At 40.2% G+C, this 6,747-nt stretch overlaps 1 long non-coding RNA gene across 1 annotated transcript; it reads left to right on the forward strand.

Annotated features, from left to right (window-relative positions):
• Positions 1–3,001: 3,001 nt before the first annotated feature.
• LOC148115234 (uncharacterized) lies at positions 3,002–4,434 on the forward strand. Its single transcript, XR_015731913.1, has 3 exons — positions 3,002–3,078; positions 3,826–3,974; positions 4,387–4,434. It is a non-coding gene; the product is annotated as an uncharacterized LOC148115234 (long non-coding RNA).
• The last annotated feature ends 2,313 nt before the right edge of the window (positions 4,435–6,747 follow it).

Genomic DNA, 6,747 nt, shown 5'->3' on the forward strand with positions numbered 1-6,747 from the left:
TGGATCTAAATGCCATCTATATAACATTTTGTAAAAGTTCTCTCTTAAGTTTTGAGCTTGTGTGACTCTTATATTTCTAACCCATATCTTTTCCCATGTTTCCATCATTATTGGTTCACCTATGTTTTGTGCCCATTTTATCATACAATCCTTGACTAGCTCTGTTTCCGAATCTATTTCCACTAATACATTATACAACCTTTTTATGTGCATTTGACCTTTATCTCTTATTTGCTTTATCAAATTCTCATCCTGCTGCAAAATACCAGTTTTTTGATCCTCTTTCCATCTGGCCTGCAGCTAACCATACTGAAACCAAGTCCTAATAATTCCTTCTTCTCTTAATTGCTCCATAGATTTTAATTGTAATCTGACTCCTTCCTTATAAAGGAGTTCCTTATATGTAATCTTATCTTGCTTTTGCTCCAAATTTATATTCTCTATCGCATGTCTGGGTACTGTCCATATTGGTAACTTATCCTTTAATTTATATTTATACTTTTTCCAGACACGCAGTAGAGCATTTCTTAATATGTGACTTTTAAAAGTCTTATCTACTTTCTTGTCATACAATAGATAAGCATGCCAGCCGTAGACCAGATCATATCCTTCAATATTCAGTATCTTTTCCTCCGTTAAATTTATCCAATCTGTAATTGCTGAGAGGGTAGCGGCTTCATAATATAATCTTAAATTAGGCATTTTAAGGCCACCTCTTTCTCGGGTGTCTTGCATTATCTTTTGATTAACTCGTGGTTTCTTCCCTGCCCACACAAACTTGTTTATGCCCTTCTGCCATTCCTTCAGATTTTCATCTTTTTTAAGTATAGGTATCATTTGAAAAAGAAATAAAAATTTTGGTAAGATATTCATTTTTACAGCGGCTATCCTACCCAGCAAAGACAGTTGCAATTTTTTCCAATTTTTCATCTCTTTCTGTATTTTTTGCCATAACGGTTCATAATTATGTTGATATAATTTCGTATTTGCAGTCATAATATAAACCCCTAAATATTTAACCTTCTTAACTATTTCAAATCCTGTTAACCTTTCTATCTCTTCTTTCTGGCTTCTGACCATATTTTTAGCTATTATCTTTGTTTTAGCTGCATTTATTTTAAAACCAGATACTGTCCATATGAGCAGATTATATCCATCAAGGCTGTAATTGATTGTACCGGTTGGGCTAAGGTAACCACCAGGTCATCCGCAAATGCTCGTAGCTTATATTCATGCTGTCTAATTCTAATTCCCTTTATTATATCAGTCCCATGTATTTTATTTAATAAAATTTCCAGCGTCAAAATAAACAATAACGGAGACAAGGGACAACCTTGCCTTGTTCCTTTTTCTATATTAAAATTATCTGTTAAACCACCATTGATTATTATTTGCGCTGTTTGTTTTTGATATATTGCCTTAATAGATTGTGTAAAATGTTCTCCAAATTGCATCCTTTCTATTAGTTTTAATAAAAATTGCCAATTCAATCTATCAAAAGCTTTTTCAGCATCCAAAAAAACTAGCACTGCGGGGACCTGGTTGTTCCTTCCCAAATACTCTAATAAATTAACAATTTGCCTTACGTTACTTTTCATTTGTCTCCCATTTATAAAACCAGTTTGATCATGATGAATCATTTGCTGCATAACTGTCATTAATCTATTTGCTAAAATTTTAGCAAAAATCTTATAGTCTGTATTTAAAAGTGAAATCGGTCTATAGTTTTTAGGATCTGTATCGTCTTGCCCATCTTTCCGGATCAGTGAAATAAATGCTGTCTTCCAAGTTGGAGGTACCTCTCCTCCCTGTTGTATATTATTAAATAATTCCTTCAATGGTTCCAACATTTTCTTGTGGTTGATGGAACCACATGCATTCTCTATCATGTTTAGATAGGAATTAAACCATAGCTGTTGTATCTATTTACTACTAAAACTCTTGTCATGATCTTTAACTGTTCCCAAATAGTGTATCATAGGGCAACAATTTTTTAAACAAGATACCTCAAATAGGCTAACTTACAGAATGTGTCCAAAATCCACAAACCATAACTCCCGAGGGAATGAAATTTGGGGAGGTTGTGGCTGCTTTAGTGCTACTGGCTGCTATGCACTGCTGGGCTGCTGCTGCAGTCATGTGATCTTCATTTTCAATGTTCTATGACAGTTTCCCAGCCAGTCTCACAATCCATCCCTCCTGCCCTCCCTCCCCACCAAGCAGCAGTTACTGGAAAGGGAAGGAGGGAGCGAAGATGGGATAGGGAGGGAGGAACCCCTTGTCATACTATCCAATCCATGCCACCCCATCATGTGCTCCCCAACCAGTGCCAGTCTGTGGTACCTACTCAAAAAGAGCTTAATAAGAAGAATAGAACAGAACAGAACAGAACAGAACAGAACAGAACAAAGCTGGAAGGGAACTTGGAGCTTTTCTAGTCCAGCCCCCTGATCAGGCAGGATGATGGCGAACCTATGGCACGCATGCCTGAAATGGCACACAGAGCCATGTTGCCTGGCATGTGCGGTGACACCCATTCCTCTTCTGGGTTCCTGGTGCACATGCACACGTGATGATCAGCTGGCCTTTGTGTGTGCGGTAGTGCCAGAAACTGGAAGACCTGGTCTTTCATTTTCCGGCATGAGCATGTGCACCAGTCAGCTGATCGGTGTGTGCACTTGTGTGGCAGAAACTGTAAGAGCCATATCCAGCGCACGTATGCCCCCCGCGTGTTAAGTGTTCCCTTTTCGGCACTCGGTGCTGAATAGGTTCACCATCACTGACCTATACCATTTCAGACATGTAGCTGTCTAGTCTCTTCTTAAAAATCTCCAGTGATGAAGCGCCCACAATTTCTGAAGGCAAGCTTTACATTTCACAGGGCAGTGAACTGCTATGACTACAATTTTGCTCCTGCTATTTACCCCGTCATTCTCTCCATCAGCAGCCATTATGACTTAGTGCAGGGAGATCATGACATCACTTTCCTTACTTCAGCTGAAGCCATTGGAGTCTCCCTCCTAGAACAGTGGCTATTCCTCTGCCCTGCCCTACAAACCGTACTGTCAGCAACCAAAGGTTATCTCCCATGCCAAAATCTTTTCTAGTTTAGCTGAGTAGCCAGAGTTTAATAGCCAGTTTAGTAATCAGTTTAGTAGCCAGAGACAGACTGGATGCAACCAGGCCAATGCAATTTAGTGGCCAGGTCTAACTTAATAGAGGGAGGACTATGATATAGCAAATATGATACATATTAAATTCTAATAAATGTTCTTCCTTGCATAAATTTAGGCTAAGAATCCGTTATGATATTCTTTAGATAGCAAAACAATTGTTCTAAGTTGCTACACTATTTATATATGTTAGAGACCACATGAAAAACCAAAATCTTTAATTTCCATTTTGTTGGTCAATTACAGACTTGTTAGTCATGATAAGTGTAGCATATTTGTTTTTTTAATTAATTTAATTCTACTCAGGATTTTCATCACATCAATATTGAATACTTTTTCCAGGATATCTCCCCCACCCACCTACAATCCCCATATCTTGGGATGAAAAACTAATTTTCAATAGTCTGGAAACTGATGTCAGAGTACATAGGTTAATCTTAAGCATGAACATTTCCCCCATACAATAAAATCTCTCTCTCTCTCTCCCTCCCTCTCTCTCTCTCTCTCTCTCTCTCCCTCCCTCCCTCCCTCCCTCCCTCCCCCTCCCCCTCCCCCTCTCCCTCTTCCTCCCTCTCTGTGTACATGTGTCTGCATGAACCTACACACACATCCCTTTGGGGGAATCTTAACTTTATTCTTTCTTTTTTTACAGACTTGCTGATCTTCTTCTTCTTAAGCAGTCTGCTGCATACCAATCGAGTTTCTGCACACATTTCAAGGGTCGCTGGCAGCTTGCCTTGGATTCTGTCAGTGGCTAAAATATTCTCATCAAGGGAAGAAAAACCTGCCAGAAGCAGACAGGTATTTAACGTGGTGTCAGCATTGCGGAAAAGTCAACATTTGCACAGTAGTTTACTGCCAGCTGCAAGAACTGCAGTGAAAATAGGATTGAATAAGGTGTTGAAAAAGCATAAATTAAAATGATTGGGGTGGCAAATTGGATGCCTGAAGTAAATCAACTTTCCTCCTAAATTGTTGGAAGAAAGGCGCAGATTTCAGTGATAAAAGACTGACAGTCGAAAAGTGGTTATTTTGAAAAAAACTAAGCAGAGTTTAAGTTTCCACATTCAAACGGGGACACTAAATCTTGCTGTGAGAACAGCTAGGAAGGGTAATTTGTTCTAATGGGACATTTTGTGCCTGAGGGTCTTAGGGTGCCTTATAATCAATCAATTGATCAATTAATTTTTTTCCTTCGCTCTATGTTTTTTAGACTGCTTAGTAGCTGGAGTTTTCTGGACAATGTTCAGGTAAATTAAAATTATAAATACACATCACAAAAACCAGTTACAATTATATAGCACCAAATAAAATCAGCAGCAAATGGTAAAAATAGTGTACCATGTAAACTAACATAAAAATTAAAAGCTCTTACAATTGTCCTGTCAATGTTACTATATACAAAGAACAAAGATGAAAATGAGGCACAATTGTTTTGCAAACTCCTTTTTAAACAAAGAGTTGCTGAGTTTTCTACAACTGATAATGAGCAATCATATTCCTTTGCCCACCTTCAATTTGGAGTTTTTAATGTTGAATTCTTTGGAACATGTGATAGAAATAGGCACACATATAAGCAATTGAGTGCGACTTGCCTTTCACCAGCTTAGAAACTTTCTGACTATAAAGAAGAGTCTATCCTTGGTTGCAATATCATATGTGTTTCAGAGATCATGGCTTCCATACTCATTGACTCAGCCTTCTGAATCCGGATTTGAGGCAAACAAGACATTAATCACCTGTGTTTTTACATGAAAAAAAGAGCTTTGGACCATGGGATTTTCTTCTGTTCTGCTCCGAATCATAAGAGAGTTGTAAGGACCTGCCTCAGCTAATTTCTCAGGAAAGCATGATTCTTGAAACAAATGGTATTTCAAAAGGAATTTAGTGTTACTGAGAGAAAGTGATTGCAGAAAAGTCAGGCGGAGTCTGAAGATTTGATAAAGATGTTATAAGAACTCCGAGGCGGGGTGGTGATAACAGGTCATCCTTGGGATGCTGCAGCCTTGAGTAACAGGCTGGAACCTGCTCAGAGGGAATCCATCCTGATGGCCCAGGCTCCCTTCCTAATTCCCATGTGGTTACAGCAAAAGCTAAAACATTCAACCCCAAAAAGCTTCTCCCCTCAGGAACCTGACATGCTGCCCACCTAAAAGAAGAAGATCCACACCTGGAGGAAAGAAATAAATAAACAGGGAAAAGAAAACAACGGTTATGGCCATTTTGATTTATCAGGTTGTGGAACTGTTTAAGCAACCTAGGAGCCTTAAAGTGTCATTTATCTACCCATTCATTCTGGGCCCTAGGAAAATCTTTCCATGTTATTAAGTATTGGATGTTGCCCCTGTGCCTAGGATCTTTTTAATTTCAAAATGTTGTTCTCCTTCAATCATAATCAGTTCAGATACAGGTGGAGGGGTTGGTCTTAGTGGGGAAATCACCTCAGGTTTTAACAGGCTGCAGTGGAAAATGGGGTGAATTCTCAATGACTTTGGCAACTCTAATTCTGCTGTGACAGGGTTAATAATGTGCTTGATGGAAAAAGGCCTACAAATTTAGGTCCCAACTTTTTTGAGGGTTGTAAAGATTGGAGGAACTGGGTGAATAAGTACACACAGTCTCCAATGTGAAATTTTTTCGGTTCAACCCTCTTCTTATTGGCCTGGATTTTATTAGCCTCCCTAATCTCAGCAAGTACTTTACGCACAACTGGCCATGTATTTTGCAACTGGGCCATCCATTCTTTTAATAAAGGACTACTGGGTCTTTTACTGTAACTCAGGCATAGACTTGAACTCTTGCCCCATCACCACTTGAAAAGGGGTGAACCCAGTGCTGTTGTGCCCTGCATTGTTGTAGGCCACCTCAGCAAATGGCAAAAAGTCGGTCCAATTGTCCTGTTGGTAGTTTATAAAGCATCCAAAGTACTATTCCAGAGTATATTTTCTATGTCCCACCATTAGTTTGCGGATGGTGACTAGAACTGAGTCGCTGATCAGTACCTAATAAGTCCAAAAAGGCTCTCCAGAACTTAGAGGTGAATTGGATTTGCTGTGGTGCTGTATGTACCGTATTTTCCAGCGTATAAGATGACTGGGCGTATAAGACGACCCCCAACTTTTCCTGTTAAAATATAGGGTTTGGGCTATACTCACTGTATAAGACTACCCCTTTTCCAATGCGACGGGAGCAGCATGGCGCTCCCATGTAACACCGCTCCTGCACGAGCTGCACTGGCTCCCGGTGGTCTTCCGGGTGCGCTTCAAGGTGTTGGTTATCACCTTTAAAGCGCTCCATGGCATAGGGCCTAGCTATCTTAGAGACCGCCTGCTGCTACCGACGACCTCCCATCGACCCGTGCGCTCCCACAGAGAGGGCCTCCTCGGGTTGCCATCAGCCAAACAGTGCAGGCTGGTGACTCCCAGGGGGAGGGCCTTCTCTGTGGGGGCACCTACCCTCTGGAATCAGCTGCCCCCAGAGATAAGAAGAATCCAAGACCTCAGTGCCTTCCGTCGTGCCCTTAAAACCCATTTTTTCAAGCAAGCCGGGCTGGCTTAAGAAGAAATTTTTAAAT

The sequence above is a fragment of the Pantherophis guttatus genome, chromosome 2 (genome assembly GCF_059756535.1).
Source record: "Pantherophis guttatus breed Tessera chromosome 2, ASM5975653v1, whole genome shotgun sequence".
Lineage (NCBI taxonomy): Eukaryota > Metazoa > Chordata > Lepidosauria > Squamata > Colubridae > Pantherophis > Pantherophis guttatus.